This window comes from Schistocerca cancellata, chromosome 4 (assembly GCF_023864275.1).
Source record: "Schistocerca cancellata isolate TAMUIC-IGC-003103 chromosome 4, iqSchCanc2.1, whole genome shotgun sequence".
NCBI lineage: Eukaryota > Metazoa > Arthropoda > Insecta > Orthoptera > Acrididae > Schistocerca > Schistocerca cancellata.
Window position 1 is genome coordinate 812,022,962 of NC_064629.1, and position 20,453 is coordinate 812,043,414.

A 20,453-nucleotide genomic window follows, 5' to 3' on the forward strand; every position below is an offset into this window, starting at 1 on the left:
TTTTCTACCATTATACTTACAATTAAATGTTACGATCACGGTCTCAACTGAACGGTATTCGGCAATGAGCGAAGTATCGGAAATACCCTCTGTTGACCGTTGTAGCTCACCATACATTCGCTATCACAGTACTCCAAGTCAAATCCATACCCTCCCTACAATAGCACATAGACATTTCCTTTACACAAACACATATACTTTATAAACCTGATGCTCAAATGCGAACATATCAGACATCCAGCAAAAAAAATGGTTCAAATGGCTCTGAGCACTATGGGACTTAACATCCATGGTCATCAGTCCCCTAGAACTTAGAACTACTTAAACCTAACTAACCTAAGGACATCACACAACACCCAGCCATCACGAGGCAGAGAAAATCCCTGACCCCGCCGAGAATCGAACCCGGGAACTCGGGCGTGGGAAGCGAGAACGCTACCGCACGACCACGAGATGCGGGCCATCCAGCACTAATACTAAATATAATACTACCTCGTCAACAACTGGATGCATACGATACCAAATAATACTGACCGAAAATCAACGATGCGTGCGCATGTCTCTTACGTTCTTCCGGCGAGTCATACCACCGTGTCATAGACGTAATCGAGCAGATGTTAAAGAAAAAATCCCGATCCCAACAACTACTGCATGTTACTCTCAATAGCTCTCTTCGTTCTACAGGTGCACCCAAGTATCCATGTTAAAACCTATTACCGCTTTACGAATCGAGGTACGACATTCCCTTTGAATTCGGTGGTGTTTTCCGGACAAATACCGTGACGGTGAGCGTAGAAATGTCGGGATAAACTAAATGAACTCTGAAAGTGATTCCGCTAAGGAATGTGGTATGAAAGCGCTATTTGCAACTCCATCACACCGCACCCAACTACATAATTCACTAGTTTTTGCAACACATTCTGTCTCGAGACCGTATCATAGTTTCCGCGATATATCCGCTGAGTTATAGGCGATGACAGACATTAGTGGTAGATGATGTGACATTGAGGTCATAAGAAGAAAAATATTAACTAACTTCCCAGATAACTAGCGTTACGCTATATGTTAGAAATTACGTCCATTGAAACACATACTTGCATAGGCTCACACCCACAAGTCAATCATATTTCACGCACTCTCATATCTCTAAATGAGTCACCTTCCTCGTACCTGTCTGCTACAGTAAAATTACAACCTGGTTTTAATCACTCCCTACACATCTTGCAGTCGCAACCATTTCTACAGCTTCCCACAAGTGCTAGTTCCAATTTAAGTCAGAGAAAGACATATCCAACACCTTCTGCAACCCGTATAGAAACAGATTGAGCTGAGTTACTGCAACAGGACCGTATTTTGAACATTCGGTGGAAATGCGCGCAATGTGGTACGTCCCCAAACTAAATACAAGTACTACAGATCCGCAACTTGCTATCTTCGTTATTCTATAGCCATCCCAACATATAAAAATTCCGAACTATAAGAGCTCATCCTATTTACAAGTCACCTAGGCGTCGATAAGGGCGCAATGGCGTATAGCTACGATGGGCCTCCAGCGTGAAGAAAGAGATTTCACAATACTTCTCCAGAATAGCGTAGCGTGCAGCCATCCAGGCATTCCAACCAGTTCACAAAGTCCGACACCTCAAACTGCAGCTGCCTATGTGGACACGATCATATTAAATATACAGACACCGCAGAGACCACTTTCAAGTTTGATCACCTATACTCTAAGCGAATTATCGTACGAGACGCTCGCTCGGGTCCCGATTCAAACGCTGTTTTCTAACATGCTTTTGTACATTGCCAAACATTTCGTTTTCTGCCACGACTTCGAGGTCTGTGTCAGATTCTAAACTGACATTAAGACGCTCTGATCGACGACCTCTCACAGAAAACTAGACATCACACCGTGTAAATCATACTCTTATGGCGGGTAGCATAACACTGGATGATTTTTAAATAAAACACAGTTAGAACATAAGGAAAGTAGAAGAGTTTGGCAGCGTTGTGAAGAGCTCCAAACTACCATCTGAAAGTGACTGACGACCTCTACATTTAAACTCATATGTTACAGTGATGGAATAGATGATGGCTCCGGGTTCCATTTCGAGTTATTCCTAATTTTGCACTCATCGCTGTTTATCTGCTAGAAACCCCCAAAACTTCTTCCACAAATCAAACAAGCCATGTCACTCAATCATTATATGGTAGCCAATGCACGCATGTGGTGGAAAAGACACCGCCCGTGTATTGTAGTATTAAGCAACAGACTTGACAGTGCGAAGAATTTTACATTAAGTTCAGCACCGGCCATGTCTCTAGACATGGGAAAGACCTTAGTTGACTTGTAAACAATATTGATCATCTAGAATCTGTTACATCACCGACTTCGGTATTCCAGAGGGCAAATATCAGTTTACTCTATTTGTTTCTAGTTACTCAGTGGTCTAGAGGACGCTCCACATAGCTGAAGTTTCGGCTTTGTAGAGAAATAATTTCGAGTCTATATGGGGCTGGGGTTGGGTTGTTTGGGGAAGACCAGACAGCGAGGTCATCGGTCTCATCGGATTAGGGAAGGACGGGGAAGGAAGTCGGCCGTGCCCTTTCAAAGGAACCATCCCGGCATTTGCCTGGAGCGATTTAGAAAAATCACGGAAAACCTAAATCAGGATGGCCAGACGCGGGATTGAACCCTCGTCCTCCCGAATGCGAGTCCAGTGTGCTAGCCACTGCGATACCTCGCTCGGTTTCGAATCTATATCTTGGGAATTATGTTGCATGAGCGATCGGGAGGCTACTGCTGTGTGCTTGCTATCGAGAAGTACGGAGATAATGAAATAATATTATCGTGAAAATAAGTGTGTTCTTGTAATCGACGAGTATGAAGATGGGTGGAGAAAGGCAAGCAAGCGAACAGGCCCCGACTAGAAACAGTAGGGCGTTTCTATAGATGGGGAAAGGAGCCTATCTTTGCACATCAATTCTGAGAGTTACTTCGGTTCGCTGGTGTAAAAGGGATGATTTTGTATGGTGAGGGATATGAATTGCATGTTTACTAGATCGAGACGGTACTCGGTGATATATTGCCGGGATGGAGATCGGTTTCACGGTCCAATATCCCTGCGGGTCTCGTATGAATTTGATAATCTGTAGACAAGTTTGCGAGGTTTAGTTGTCAGTGCAACATGGTGATCAGCGTGAAATAGTTTATTACCGCTGAATGTCGTGTCTGTAGAACGACAGAAAAGGTTGACGGTGCTTCCCTGTCGGTGTCAGAGTGTAGCAGCAATTGTAATTTCCTGTGAATCTAGTATGTATTTTATGATCTGTAGACAACTTTGTGGGTTTAACTGTCAGTACAAAATGGTGATCAGTGTAAAATAGTTTATTACCGCTGAGTGTAGCGTCTGTAGAAAGAAAGAACAGGTTGGGGGCGTATAGATTGAGGGAACTGTGGGTGCAATTTTGCAGTCTGTGCTAAATAACCATAGAAAGCCCCAGAAAGAAAAGGTGCATGGTGCAATGATATCGGCAGCGTTAGTAATTCGACTGGTAAATTCGATAAGAGTGAATCAGAATGCTAGACTGATTGTGGTGGGATATAGGAGCAGTGAGAACATTTGCGTATGTTGAGAGCAGGAAGGCTATCACGTTATGTCCAGAGGAAGACTGGATTGGGCGATATTTTCGTAAACAGGTCCTGTTAGGGTAGGAATTTTCGCGCATACAAGCTGAGATAACAAGAAAGGAGGCATTAATTATTTCTGGGACACTAGAAAATTACGAAGAGCTAGACTTGGCCATTTTTTTTTTTCAAAAATCCATGTGACGTAAGAGTAAGATTGAGAATGTTTTAGATGGCGAGGTGTCAGTCAAGCTGGGGGCGGGTACGCGCAGCGGAACCCGTGTGTCAACACGCTCTGTGTTATTCTGACTTCAATGGTAAAGACAAGTGGCGCCTGGAGATGCCTCAAATATGAGACTGGCGTGAACGCGCTTTGGAATGCTATGACATCAGTATAACCGTGACTGTATGGAGGGATGCAACTGTCGCCGGTGTTCGACGCCGCCGGCTCGGGGACTATGGCGGAGCGCACGGGACCCGAGCTGCGGCCGCCTCACTTCGCGCGAACCTAAATGGACGTCAGTGTGTGCTTTGACAGCTGACGGCTGCGTCGAATGCAAATGTGCGCGAACAATATTCTAGACTTTGCGCTCTGTAAACATGTATTGGCTCCCGCCCGATCGCTTCATCATAGGCTTCTAGGTTAACACGTATTTGGATGGGAATTTCTCAGAAATGAAGTACGAATGAGATGTCACCTCATGCGGATCGCGGGCGCGTGCCTGTGCATGGTTTGACAGCTGACGGCCGCGCCACGTCGTTGGGCTTATCTATGCGCTCTACTTGACAGGGGTTGGCGGAGGGTGCTTGTGGATGTTGAATGAATTATTTGAGTACTGAGCGTGTCTAGACATACCTGTGCATAAGATGGAGAATGTTTTGCCTCAATGTGATGAATATATTCATCTTTAAATAAAATGTTCGAAAGTAAATAGAGTGGACTCCTTCCTTACTCTCCCCAGCAGCCTAGCGCAGCCTGTGTAGTTCTAGCATAATTCTCTCCCCTACAGGCCACCATCTGGGATTAGGTCATAGGAGGGATGACAGTACGATCTGATGGCAGTAATGTGTACTATGTCAGTTGGATAGTAAATCTCGTGGTGGAGACACAGCCTGCAAAATAAAGACTTGTGACAGACCTGTTTGGCCGTTATTTCACCCCACCATCTTGGATGACGTCATGTGCTGTGCAGTTTAGTACAGGTTAGTGCACATTAGTGCAGGTTAGTGTCAGTTAGTGCATATTAGACCACCAACATGGGTTGGTAAGGGTGCGTGGTGCTGGGTTGAGGATCGTGGTGGAGACTTTAACTATTTGATTCCAAGTCATAGGTTCTATGAAGTCCAATCATGTGACTTGTGTCATACTCTGACGTTAGGATAGCACCCTCTGGTGGCACTGATATGAACTAAGCCTGTTGGGCGCTGGAGCTCGTGGTGGATACATCGGGTGCAGCCATCTAGAATGACGGTACTTGCGTCATGATCTGACAGCACGTTGCTGTCCTCTGGTGGCGATCATATGAGCTAAGCCAGTTGGAGTCCAGACCCAGTGGAGAACACACATGCTTGAAATTGGTTAAATAATAAAGACAAGTACTTTTTCCTGCAATTTTCTTTACTTAGCAGAGATAACCGGGGTGTGAGCATAATCATGTTGGAATTTGAACTTCGCGCCATTTTTCTAGGTGAGCGGGGGCGCGGCACTTTCTTGCCAAAATTCAAACATCCCACCAAAATCCGCTATCTTGATTTACGTCATCGCCGCCATCTTGGATCACGCCATCACCGTCATCTTAGATAAGGGGCATTTGGAAGATAACCGTCCAAGCCCCAATACTCTGGAGGAAAAGAAAATTCGTGCAGTCTGCAGGGATATGTGGAGATCGCAAATTGATGACTCTGAACTAAAGAAAATCAAAATAAACTTTGACAGCAACGGCTACGAAATAATACTCCACTATTTCAAGATCCAAAAGGGTATGCTGTTTCGCAGAAGAGACAAGGAAACGGATCACTGGAAACTGTGCTTCCCAGACAAATATGTTGAACAGCTGAGAGATTATGTCCATGTAATTCACGGTCATTACGGGGCCCAGAGTGCAAGTTATAGAGCAATACATCCACATTAATAACGTCGCCAGACGAGTACACACACAGCTGGCTGCTTGTGATCGATGTCAGCGAGTAAAATATTGCACTACAGCCCAACAAGGGAAAATGCAAAGTATAATACCGACCGAGGTAGGAGAGTTACTGGCGGTTGACGATTTCGGCCGACTGCCCACAGGACGTGGCGGTATGAAGTACATATTTGTTGTTATGGACATCTTTTCATGTTTTATTAAAATTTATCCGATACGGAAATCTAACAGCAAGACACTGAGAGCCAAGTTAGAAAATGATTTCTTTAAAATCGTAATCAATCCAGACAGGCTGTTATCTGACAACGGATTTCAGTTTACAAAAAACGTTTGGAACAGTTTTATGAACGACCAGAATATAAAACACATTAAAATATCTGTGTATCACGCAGCGAGTAGCCCTTGCGAGCGGTATATGCGACAAGTTTGACGACTGTGTTGGACTTAGGTGAGTGGTAGACACTCAAAGTGGTTGGAATACGTACGGTCATTTGAGGATGTTCTAATCAGCATGAAAAGTAATGCAACTGGATATTTGCCCTTGGAGGTGATGATGGGAGTCAAATTGAAATTTCTATTAACGGAAATTGTGAGCTCCCGCAGGGCCTGGCTGAGTCAGCCGCTGAGAGGGAGCAGGTGGTAAAATCCTGTATGGAGAACTTGGCAGCCGAAAGGAGGAAACGGCATGACAGGAGGTACAAACCAATTAAGTACAAAATAGGAGACAAAGTCCTAGTGCATGCAAAAGAAAAGTCCAGCGAAGTGGATGGAGAAATAAAAAAGTTGTTTGAGCTATAGTATGAGCCATTTGTAGTGGCAATATGTCCGCACCCTAATGCCTACCGACTCAAATACCCTGTTTCAGGAAAACTTCTAGGATTTAGAAATGTGACAGAATTGATACTGTAGAAGAGTGGGCCCATTGGGTGCACTCACAGACAATTTACACACATTTTTTTCATTTTATTACAAACGGATAGGTTGAGCACACTAGCCATTTACTTACTAACATTTTTTTATAAACGGATCACTTGAGTTGCAAACCAACACACCCACAAAAATAAAAAAGGACACTTCAAAAATTTGCAACAAAACTTCTATGCTGTGACTCATATGTCAAATTCTTTTTGCTGTACATTACTATATACGTAAGTGTATCTTTCGGAATTTTTTCAAAAAAAGTTGCACACAACTCCATTGTTGTTTTCTGAGTAGCTAACACATTCATTCTTCCTGACATATTTATTACATAGATAGGATAATTTTGAATAAAATTGATGGACTCACATTAACATTAAATTGTGTAGTTCTCTTAAAACCTATGAAAGCATCATATGCTTTTAGATAATTATTTGGCGGTTCTAGATTCCACATTTCTTAAGGAAAAACTTCATTTCTCCCATTTTTCAAGTATATGTTCTGTAATTTCACATTATCAAATAAAGAAGAGTCAACTAACTGATTATTTTTCCTTTTTGTCTGGAAAACAATGGAGATGAAATAAGGCATATCAAATTCTACAGAGTTATAGAAATTTGTAATATCTAATTCAAAATTTCTCTTTTCATCCAATCCAGCAATCTCTACAGTTTGTGGCTCAAAGAAAGATACGGGACTTTTTGGATTTTTAAGTCTATCTTGTTCTAATTCAAGCGAATATTCTGGTTCAAATTTAACAACAGGAACACGAATTTCCATTGATTATACAATTTTTTCCTCTTTTGGAAGTGTGATCACATCTTCAACTCCAGCTTGGGTACGATCTGACCAACAAAGAATAGAATCTCCAGCACTTGATGACTACATTAAAATTATTGTTAAATCTCCATCCCATATTGTTTCTTTATAAGCTTTAAAACACCCGCCGAATAATTCTAATGGATAAGGTACTTCAGTTTTCTTACTTTTTATCTTTCTATTATTAAGAATATGGCTTTTCATGCTTAACTCATTGGCTAGAGTCGAATAAGAGCCAATGAAGAAATAAATGGAAATTCCATTCGTATGTTACCTTTCTTTATAGTGATGACTTTGAACAGTTTTGCTACATAATTATTGATTAATTTTTTATTGGTATTTACAACATAAGTTGGACAATCTGTACCATCTATTCCGATAATACTGAAGTTCATGTATAATAGGGCGTGATTAGGATGAACCCAACCATATCAATAATATTTATATTAATCTTTGTGTTCTTGTTGGGGAGGTTGAAATTATTTTTTGCCTTCTCATTCACATGGAATGAGTAAAACTGGTAACTCTCGATTTTGTTCATGATTTATTTAAGAATAAAAAATATTAAGAAATTTCTAAAATAACTGTTACACAAGTACCATTAAAGTCAATCAAACTATGATTTTCGTCAGTTATAGTAATTTCTAAGTCCTGAATTGGATCAAAATTAGTATATTTACAGGATAATTCGGTTCATGAATTATTGGTCCACCAAATTCTGCATTACACTTGAATGAAGCAGTAATATTGGTTTCTCTGTGAAAATGATCAGTATGCTTCACAAACATTCCTTCAGCGAGATTAAAATTTATGTTGATTAACTCAAATGGAATAATTTGAGGCAAATCGTTACCAACAGTCTTTTGATTAGCTTCAACAATTTGTTCGCTAAATCCTAACACACTTGCAACATTATCTTCTTTTATATTCATATACAACTTAACATTACTTTGAATACAAACTCTATTTAAAATTTCATCCGCTTTAATGTGAATATTAGGATTTTTCGAATAAATAAATTTTTTCAAGTTTTTCAAACTATACTTATCTACAGTAATTTCTATTGTCTCTCCATCACAGTTAAGTTTATTATTCTTCAAAGTAGTGTTTGGAGTTAAAAAGGTTGTATAAAAACCAACCAGTGCAACATAAGTATAGCTCTATCTTGTATGGATACTCAGTCTTTTTTGAGAACTGATGACTTATCACTCAGTTGAAATAATCTACTCATTTACTATTGAAATTGTTTATTAATGAATGAGGAAAACTGATTGGGAACCAAAAATAAGACTTCCAGAAAAGAAGTAGAAAAACAAACATGGTAAGCTTTTACCAAATTCTCTTCAATGTGCAATAATTGTACCGAGTGGTCGTGGAAAAACGACATTAATTATTGATAGTTATATTTTTGCTCTAGGATGGCTGAACTGGAAAAAATTAATCATTTGTATGTTTATTCAAAAAGTTTAGATCAACCAAAATATCAAGAATTTATAAAAATATGTGAAAAAATTGAGGATAAAATTAATGAAAGAATTTTTAGTTTTATTGAAAATAACAATTCCATTAGATGAATGTGAAGAAAATTCAGTTGTCGTATTTGATAACTTCATTCTTGAGAACCAAGATATTGTTAGAGAAAATTTCACTACAGGGTGACCCAAAGGAATAGATTGCTTTTACTTAGCTCAAACTTACTCCTAAACACTGAAACAGTTAGTCAGAGATAATCTTAATTTTTTAAATGTTTTCAGACAGGATGACACAAATTTAAATCATATTTACTATGAGTTTGTTGGAGGAGATTTAAAGTTTGATGAATTTAAAGAAATGAGTAGTAAATATTGGAACGAACAGTTTGGTTTTTCTACAATAGACATGACTAGATAATCAAATGATGGCAAGTTCAGAAATAAAATACAACATTTCATAACAACATAAATGTTAAACATAAATGTAAACATCATCAAACATAAATGTACAGCATAAACATAAACATAAATGTTTAACATAAAAATATTTTAATTAATGTTTCTTATTCTTAATAAATGTTTGCAAAATAGTACCCAGAAATCGTTAAAAAAGCCAGGCAGAACAGGATAGTAAAAGAACAGTTAAAAGTAGAGTTTACAAATGGAAAAAACAGCCAAGAACAGAGTGGGAGAAATTTAAAAAAGAAGGTCTACCAGCTATCAATGCCATTGACAAATCCAAACAAGGGATTGAAGTATTAGGTCACAATGTATTGAAAGCAACTGAAGAAAATAGAGAATTTAGTATATTGATGAATTTAATGATATTCCAACAATTAAACATGATGAAAGTGATAAAAGAGATTGTATGTTAATAGAGTCGGAAATAACGAATTTTCTAGAGAAATATGATGAAGAACGGAGCAAAGATGTCAAAAAAATAAAGGCTAGTGTTGTTAAGAAAATAAATATAAGTGAAAGAATGCTAAAATATGTAAACCATACTGAAGATACTACTTTTGGATTAAGGCCTGTTGGTACGTTGAAAGATACAGGAAGATTACTAGTAACTTTTGAAGGAGATAAATTAACAGTTGGTGGAAAAACATATGAAAGAACTGATGGATTAATGAATCTTTTAACTGAAAAAGAGATTACCATGGATGATATGAATTATAAATTCGATGGAGTAGATTTATCAAATTATGCAGATATATTATACAATTCAACAGCACTGTATTCTGTTAGTAATCCAAATAAAATAAAATCAAGTAGAGGTAACAAATATAAACATTTGATAAAACCAATTGTTGACGACTATTTCCCTAACTTAAGAAGACCAACTATAGACTCTAGGTCACCTGAGAAAAAAGCTGAAAGTTTAGTTAAAAAATATACAGAGAAACCAGTTGAGTATGTTTCGATGGATGATGTTTGGCAATTAATCGATGGATTAGCAGTAATCCATGGTGAAGAATTAGTGGGGAGTAAAAATCTTCATAATGAAAAAGACGGCATAACGCAGATGGTGATGAACAAATTTAGCGACTTCATCATCAACAATCCTAAGGGGATTCCATACATGATCGGATTTTTGAACGATGTTCCACACACTTTCTGGGAAAGTGTTAAATATGGAAAAGGATCAGTTGATTCGGCTTTAAATTTACCATTGTCAGAGAAGCATGTACAGGTATATAATTGGTGTGGACAGTACACCAATGTTGAAGAAAGACTAGCATCTGGTCATCCAGGAATTAATCAACTGGACAACGCTTGTAAAAGACATGATATTGTTTATCGTGATCGAATCTAGACACCAAGCAGATAAAGAACTTCAGTTAGCTGCAAAAGAAAGAATGCATGCAAGTGATGCTTCATTAGGAGAATAACGTATGGAAAACGAAAATTAGGAATGGGCTTACGTGTGGATGAGAATGGATGGGGAGTATAAAAACTTCATCTTATTAAATTTTTAATGTGTATAAATGAACACCTTTTCGATCGATTATACTTTTCTTCCAAGTGGCAAGACTAAACCAAAATCAATTAAATTAAAGTTGAATAATGAACAATTAAATGTGATTGAACCATTTTTGACTGATGTTCAAAAGAGAAAGAAAGAAAAGAAAACTTGTTACATTAGCTATTCCCGTTGTGAAAAAGATTATTGAATATCTAACAAATAAGAAGGAATGGAAAGAACTAACAAATCATGAAGGTGGATTTCTACCTACACTTTTGGCTGCATTACCATATCTAGCAACGATTGGTTCACTTGCTGGTGGGTCTGCAGCAATCGCAAATGCAGTATTAAACAAGAAGAAAGCCATTAAAGAATTAGAAGAACAGAAAAGACATAATCAAACGATGGAGAAGAAAGCTGGGGCTGGACTCAAGAAAGCAAAAAAAAATTCGAAGAGTTGATCGAAAAATTTAACTGTCCTTTATCTAATTTTGACATAGAAAAAATTGAAAATTAAATACTTTGGTGGTATATGCATGATTTATGAATATACCATCAAAAATTGAACATGGAATAGTAAATTTAGACACTTCTGATCACACTGGTACCCACTGGTTTGTTACTATAATAATAATGACAAAAAATTTGTTTTTGATTCATTTAGTGGTAATACACCAAAACAACTAGTTAACTATTTGGGAAAAAATGAACTACACTACAATACTGAGATAATACAAAATTTCGATGAAGTAATATGTGGTCATTTGTGTCTATTTGTTTTAAATTGTTATGAGAGCATTATACGTTTAATGATACTTTGCATTTAATAAATGGACATTTTTGGAAATAAGATAGGACAAACTGAAGAGCTTAGCATGCCTGCGTTCGATCTAGAAAAAATCAAAAATGAAATTGATCCAAAAATAGAAAATATCATTAAACACTTTCAGCTATCAATAGACCCAAAGATGGCCAATGTAATTAAACAATTTAAGAAAGAATTTAATGCTACTTTAAAGTAACTAAAGGTTATATTGGCTTTAAAGGTAGATGACTTGCGAATGTATATGGCCCAATAGATGCAAATGATGTAGTGAACAAACATTATTTCGATAATGAATTATCAAATGTTGTTGGAAAGTGTGAATATGCAAGTATTCTGACACAATTCACTAACTATGTCACTACAAAAGACTGATGGACGAATAAAGCAGAATAATGAAGATGTTTCAACAAGCTTTAAACAAAATTTAGCAAGCGTTCTGACACTATTCAATAATTACTTTAACAAAAAAGAAGTAGAAATACTTTTTACAAATTACGTGAAATATATAACCCCATACTTGAATGAGTTAAGTACTCTTAAAGATAAGGTATATTATAGACAAATAATTGAATTTACATTCATGGTTGGAGGCGAGCAATAAATGCACAATTTCGACTATGATTTCAGGCTTAAAAGACTTATTGTTGTTGGTAAGAATATTTTTAGAGATTTGAACTTTGATGACTTTGACATCCCTGTAAGGGTGGGTGATATGCTATATGAAGTTAACAAAGGCAATCATGGTACACAAATCAAATTTTCTAACTGTAAGATTGAAAGATACATTTAAAACTGTTCCTGCAGATGTAAAGTTAACCATATTTGGTGAAATAATTTAAAAAATTCCATCTATACAAATGGATAATCACAATCGTGCTTTACACTCAGCTCTTAAGAGTGATCACGCTTTGCATTTGGTCCTTAAGGACGATCACATTTATTGGTTGCATTGTAAAAAATTTACTGAGACACATAATCCACACAGAGTAACAACAAAAAATGGGCGACAGAAAATTTTGCACAGTGTGTAAAAAGAAGAAAAGTAAATTAGTTAAAAAAATTTTGTAGGTGAAAGGGATGGCAATTCACCACCCCTTTCTGGCTATGTCAATCGCATTCATACAGCAGGTGGTGAAAAGGTCAGTGAATCGCTCTGTGAAGCAATCATTAATAAGCTGCATAAACCAATGAGGAGACGCCAATTAAGGCTTCAAACATCTTACTTCCTATCTACATGAAGAAATGTCATTTCTCTTGGTACAGATGATTTATGGCCAGCTGAGCTAGTAGAGACAGATTCAGGCAATTTGAAAGGCATTTCAAAAATAAACAAAGGATATAAATATTTATTGACTGTTATTGATGTATTTTCAAAATTTTCTTGGGCTTTCCTGTTAAAGATAAAACAGGTAAGAATGTGGCTGCTGCTTTCGAAAAAAGTTTCATAGTTAGAAAGCCAAAAAATTTACAGACAGATAATGGCAAAGAATTTTAAAACAAAGAATTCCAAGAACTGATGAAGAAACACAAGATTAATTATTATTCAACTTTTAAGGAATTAAAAGCATCTGCTGTTGAACAATTCAACCGAACACTTAAGGAAAAGATGAGGAAGAAATTTGCTCTTCGAGGAAATTACAAATGCATCTTTCTATTCTCGAAACTAGTTGGCGAATACAATAACACAGTTCATCGAACTATAAAAATGAAGCCAACAGAGGTTAATGAAAAGAACTATAAGATAAGCATCATTGTGCCTAACGATAAGGCTAAATTTTGAAAAACGGGATAAAGTGAGGATCAGTAAACTTAAAGGACTTTTTGAAAAAGGATATACAGCCAATTGGTAAACGGAAATTTTCGAAATTCAATCTGTTATTCATTCTAATCCAATCACATATAAACTGAAAGACATTGAAGGTAATTTTTATGAGCAAGAGCTACAGAAAACGAAATATCTAGATGTGTATCTCGTTGAAAAAGTTCTGAGAAAAAAAGGAGGTAAAGTTTATTTTAAACGGTTGGGTTTCGATAATTCGCACAACAGTTGGTTGAATAAAGATAAAGTAATAGTCAGTTGACCGGAGCGTAGAACCTGAATCACCCAGTGATTTAAGACTGAAGATTTTTCGTTGCCTATGTGAGACGCCATTTAAAGCTTCAAACATCTTACTTCCTATCTATTTGCTAATCTATTAAAAAAAAATTTATATAAATGTACCAAATAGTACAAATGAGGAAATGGACACTTTCATTCTTTCTGTCTGTCTGTTTTCCTGATGGTGATGAAGGAGATATAATCTCTACATTCATAAATCAATTAACTGATGAAAGTGTGAATTATTTATACAATCTCAAAGGAGACGAAATATGTATTGTTTATGAATACTTCAAAAAACAGCGGCAGCTGGATTGACGCACATAAAAGTCGAGGCAGTCTTAGAACTGTGTCTGCATTCGATCGTCGACTTTCAATCTGCAGGGGGAAATCTTTCCTCCCTGGAATAAAGCACGAAACTCTTTTTAACCGGGATGGTTATCCTGCCTGAAACTTCATAGTATACACAATTTCAGGTGGTAGATACTTAATGCCTGGAATTCCGTTCAAAAATGCTAGAATATCAGCCGATGGCATCACACTGTCTGGTTGATCCTGAGTAAAGCATGAAACTCTTCTTATTTTGGCAGGGAGTATGTTCATACACCCTGAACAAAGCACAGAATTTCAAGTGTAGGGATTAAATATTTAATCTCTGGAATTCTAAATTAAGATCTGCAGAGGTGACGCCCTGCAACTCTGAAAAATAAAGCATTTTTTCCTTCAAATTTCCTGGGGGGGGGGGGGGGGGGAATATTCTGAAGTAATTTCTTAAATCGGCAGAGGTGATGTTCCACTTCATTTTTCAGGAGGTATGGTCATACCTCCTAAAATTCTAAAGCACGAAACTCTTTATTTTTGCATGGTTTTGTGTCAAAAACCTTGAAAGTTGAATTTTTGTGTCAGACATTGCCATTTAAGATCTGCAGGGGGAGAATATCCTCACTCTGAAAAACTTGGTGAATCACCCATTGAGATGATGAAAATGGTCTGTTTATCAATTATTAACGTGGGCTCACGATTTTTGACCCCTAAAATATTGACAAACTTTGTTCTGTCTTCTTCATCAATATGTTAAAATTCAACAGCTGGCACAGTTAAATTTTCATTATAAATATTTTTGCTCTCCTCATTTACTTCATCAACAATATTATTGGATTGGTCACATAATTTCTCAAGAAAGTAACATAGACTGTTGAAGTGCATATTGTATATTTCTTTTCTTATATTTACTCTGTGTACACCAAAATAAATATTAAGCATTTGCTCTATTGACTTTTAATCAGTGCATCTATATTTTCTGACATAAAATATTTTATCATCTTTAGGTCTTCCGCTATTATAACTTGATAATCTTCATGACGATATTACATCTTTTAATTGTAGGCATTCTATTTTCCTTTTTTTTAAATTCTTGATCTTCTGTTTGTATTTCTATCGCTTCCTGTTCAATATTTTTTTGAGATTTCTCTTTTTCAACAGATGTTGTGTAATTAAGATAGTCAACAAATATATCCTCAACTGTTATGTAGTAGTCTTTAAGTTTATTAGCAACTTTTGTGCATAAACCCATGATAAGTTTCTTGAAGTTTCACACCGGTAGAAAAATCCATATCTTTTTGCTTAAATTGTTTGGTGTAATTTGTTTGGCTTCGTTCCGGATGTATTCATATTTTAAAGCAAGAGGATCATCATGTTTGATTTCAGTGTACGTGAAATTGTAATTATTTAATGATTTGATCAAATTCTTTTTTTATAGTTTTAATATCTCAGATCCTCTGCAACTCCATTGTGAATGAAGCACAAAATGTCATTTGTGATCAAAACATCTGTTTTGTTGAACAGAGGAACCCAAATATCTGCAAAAACCAACTTCCTAAATTTAAGTCATAGTTCCTCTCTCGAATGAATTCAAAGATACTCAGCATTGATGATTTGACAACTGCATTAGATACCTCCATTTATATAGAGTGAAAATACATTAAATTTTCTTTTTCATTGCCTCTTAAGGGTGACTGATGGCTCACCTTTAAATTTTCATAATTATTTGTGTCATCAACATCTACATTTTTACATATTGCTCTTTCTGTATTGCTGTATTCTAAAATTTCGGCGACATCCTTAGCTTTAAACCAAGGATTATTTTGGTCATCAGTAATCACAAACACTTGCTCATTGTTGTATGTACGCTTGTTATTTGTGAGGTCTACAATCGACTCCATTTATATAGAATGAAAATACATCAAATTTCTTTGGCATCATGGTCTGTTAATTATTCAGGCGCCTGGAATTCCAAATGCAATTTCCTTAACAGAGTCATTATAGATATCAATTTGCTTTTTGTGAAATATGAATTGTACTAAAAACTCATAAATGAAATTAAAAAATGGTTCAGTGGCTCTGAGCACTATGGGACTTAACAGCTGAGGTCATCAGTGCCCTAGAACTTAGAACTACTTAAACCTAACTAACCTAAGGACATCACACACATCTATGCCCGAAGTAGGATTCGAACCTGCGACTATAATGGTCGCGCGGTTCCAGACTGAAATGCCTAGAACCGCTCGGCCACTCCGGACGCCATGAAATAAAAAACACACAGTAGAAATACTAGTGATAGAAGGAAAATTAAGAGTGTAAATACTTTATCTATAGAGTTATCAAGCCCACAGCAACATCAAAGAGGACTCATTTATTAAGGAATAATTTTATTTACTAATGAAAATTTTGTCTCAATAAATGGAAGTTTACAAGAAGTGTAAAAAAGGTGAAGTGGAGAAGTCAATTGATAACTTTTATTCACATAAATATACAAAGGATAAACATTCAAATATTTGTATAGAATGTAATAAAATGCTTATAAGAAATGCATATAATAATAAAAAAGGAATGTTTTTAACGGTCTATATCTAATTATAAGAGTCCTTTGGAAATGTTTATGGACATGAAAGATTTACTTCGTTTTTACAAACAACAACAGCAACAAGCATTAAATACAGAACAACATCGTAAAAAATGTATTGGTTGTCAAGAAATTAAAGATCTTGGTTGTTTTTACTTAAGTCATACATCTAGGGACAAGCTTGCAAGTAGATGAAAGATTTGTCAACTAGAAAATATGCAAAAAAGAAAAGTAGTGTGTAAGTGTGGAAATGAAATAGTTAAAAACCATCTCAAAAAACATTTACTGACAAATAGACACATCAAAATAACCGAAAATGAAAATTCTCATTCTTTGCAAAACTAATGTTTTTTTATTCCTTAATAAATGGCTGTAGCTTTTAGATAGTTCACAGTTGCTCAACTTCGTGATTATTGCAGGAGGAATAATTTATGAGTATACAGCAGATTTAGAATAGGTTATTTAATTAACTTGATAGTTTCAAATAATTTGCCCCCTCCCACAAGAACTCTCGATAATTTGAGAATGAAGGAGCTCAAAGCTAAAGCTAAAAGTCTTGGCATTAGAGAATATAGTACATTAAAGAATTCAGAGTTAATTAAGGCTATTGGATTACAAGAGTTTACATTTCATCGAGAAGTATTCCTAAAGACTAGATCAAGACCAAAGTGAGTACCCAATATAAATTATTTTTACAGATTTGATGATAACATTTTTGAAAAGCCTCATCTGCTGAGAGAGGAAAAAATAGTGAGGGTAGATCAAATTTACCCATTTAGTAGCAAAATATTTCAGCAAGAAAAGGAGGCTGAGCCATTTAAAAAGCAATTATTTGAAATTAAAGAAATTAGATTGAGATTTAATGAAAAATTTGAAGTGTGGTCTGTTCACTATAAAATTGTCTTTAATGATGCCAAATTGCCAAACTCGATACTGAAACATAACGAAAGCACTCAATTCTATGGTTAAAGTAGAAAAAAAGAGAACTAATATCAGGAAAGGAGATAAGTTGAATATACCAGTCAATAATCCAAAAATGTTTTATCCAATTCCCACAGGTTAAAATGCATCGAATAACACATGAGAGTCTGTTCAAGTCTTGTGAAACAAAATAAGAGATACTTTAACATCTGATGAGACTGTTGATATAGCAGATGCAGCATTTAATATGCAGATGTTAGCAATTCCTAGAGGCAGTCGAGGTGGTAAAAAAATAATAAATATAGCTTTAGACAAAAAGACTAAGAGATGTATAACAAGAATTAATAACAACGATAATCTGTGTTGTCCTAGAACAGTAATTGTGGCATTAACGTACCACGCAAACAACATTTTGGGAAGAGAACTAACCACACATGAGATTAAGAAAATCAGAGTAGGATATAAATACAAATTACAGAAACAGTTAACTGACAAATTATGTAAACAGCTTGGTGAATAAAACAAAGAAGGATTTACTTTAGATTACATTAAAAATGTTGAAGAATTGTTGGATATCCAAATAATATGCTGAAAAATTCAATGTGGTTATCTATAGCGGCGCTGAAAAAGAAATCAAGATATATCTCTATAAACATCAAAATCATTTTGATGTAATTAACAGTATGACAGCATACCTAGAATCTTCATATTTCTGTGATAAATGCAACAAACCTTATCATAACAAGGATGTTCACAGATGTAAAATAGAGAGAAAAGTGTGCATATTATGCAAAAGTCCAGAACATGAAGTGAAGAAAAAAAGATTTATTGTGAGAAATGCAATAGATACTGTTTTAATGAAGAATGCTTCATGAATCACCAAGAAGTCTGTGATACAGCTTACAAGTGTGAAGGATGTAAAAAGATTTGTTTGAGGTCCAAAGAACATAAATGTGGCTTTGAACTTTGCAGAAATTGCAAACACGTAGTGGAAATTGGAAATCATAAATGTTTTATGCAAAATGTATTGCAAAAGATGGAATCTGTGAAAGAAGATTTGGTAAGGATTTTATAGTGCAAGGTTGCCCAAATTGTAATAAAGAAGGTTTCTATGTTAATGGAGAATTCAAAGATTTTTTTATTTACTAGTGATTCGAATGCAATAAAGTAGTCGCTGGCAAAGACTTCAAATGTTGCGAAAAAGGCTTCCCTAGGAAAGTGAATTGTACCTATACTGAGAGATACACATGTGGTTTGATTATGAAGCAACTCAAGAAACTGGAACACACATTCAAAATCTCATAATTGTTCACAATTTTAAAGGTGATACTATTTATAAATTTAAGACAAATGCTAAATTCTGTAGGTGGATGATACCTGAAAAGAACAGTATCACGCATTCATAGCTCACTATGCAAAAGGCTACGATTTGCAATTCATTTTGAAGTACTGTGTTGAAAATACAATAAGGCCATATACCATCTATGCAGGAACTAAAACTGCTGTTATTGGAGATCAAATAGTTAGGTATAAAAATTATAGACAGCAGTAACTTTATACAAGGACCACTCAGTAGCTTTCCAAAAACTTTTGATTTGAAAGAATTGAAGAAAGGCTACTTCCCACATTTATTCAATACGCCATAAAATGAAAACTACATAGGACCGATTCCTGATCTGAATATTACTGTGTTGACACTACGAAACCGAAAGATATAGAAGCATTTCTCAAATGTCACAGCTCAAGAGCCAAAGAAAATTATGTGTTCAATATGAAGAATGAAATTAACGAGTACTGTAATTTTGATGTAGATATATTGAGAAGAGGCTGTTTGGAACTAAGAAAACAATTTCTAGAGATAGCTAACATTGATCCATTCTGTTATTTAAGCATCGCTGGAGTATTTACAAATCTAAATATTTATCAAAAAATACAATTGCTGTATTGGATAAAGAACAGAAAGAGAATTATAGTAAAGAATCTATAGCTTGGTTAAACAGTAACAACCTTCAACATGCTCTTAATGGTGGTGATGTAAGAATAGCTGGTAAAAAATGATGGGTTTTATGAAGAAACTAATACTGTATATCAATACCATGGCTATTACTGGCATGGATGTAAAAAATGTTTCAAGAGTGAGACGATTAACAATAAAAATAAGGAAACGATAGATGACCTTTATCAAAATAGTTTGAGAAGAAGTGCTGAAATACTAAATGCTGGATACAGTCTGGTAGAGATGTGGAAATGTAACAGGCTGAACTCAGCAGAGTACAAAAGGCTTAAGAAATTAAAGCAGTTGCCTGAAATTGTTGAACCATTGAATCCAACACATTCTTTTTATGGTGGCCACGCAAAGGCAATAAAATTAAGAGCTAAAGCAGATGGTGTTAGCTCAAAAATAAAATATATTGAAGTATGTAGTCTTTATCCTACTCTGCAATTTCATGACTTTTATCCTGAACAACATCCAAGAAACATTCACAGACCAAAATATTATTCTAAAAATTGGTATGGTTTAATAAAAAGTAAAGTATTAGTTCCTAGAGGATTGTATCACCCTGTTTTGCCTGTACACATGCAAATTGATAAAAATGAAAAACTGTTGTTTCCTTTATGTGACAAATGTGCTCAAGAAAAAATATATAAGTGCAATCACAGTGATGACGAAAGAAGTTTTATTGGAACTTTGGCGACTGATGAAGTGATGAAAGCTTTAGAAAAAGGATATGAAATTTTAAATGTATATGAAGCTTGGGATT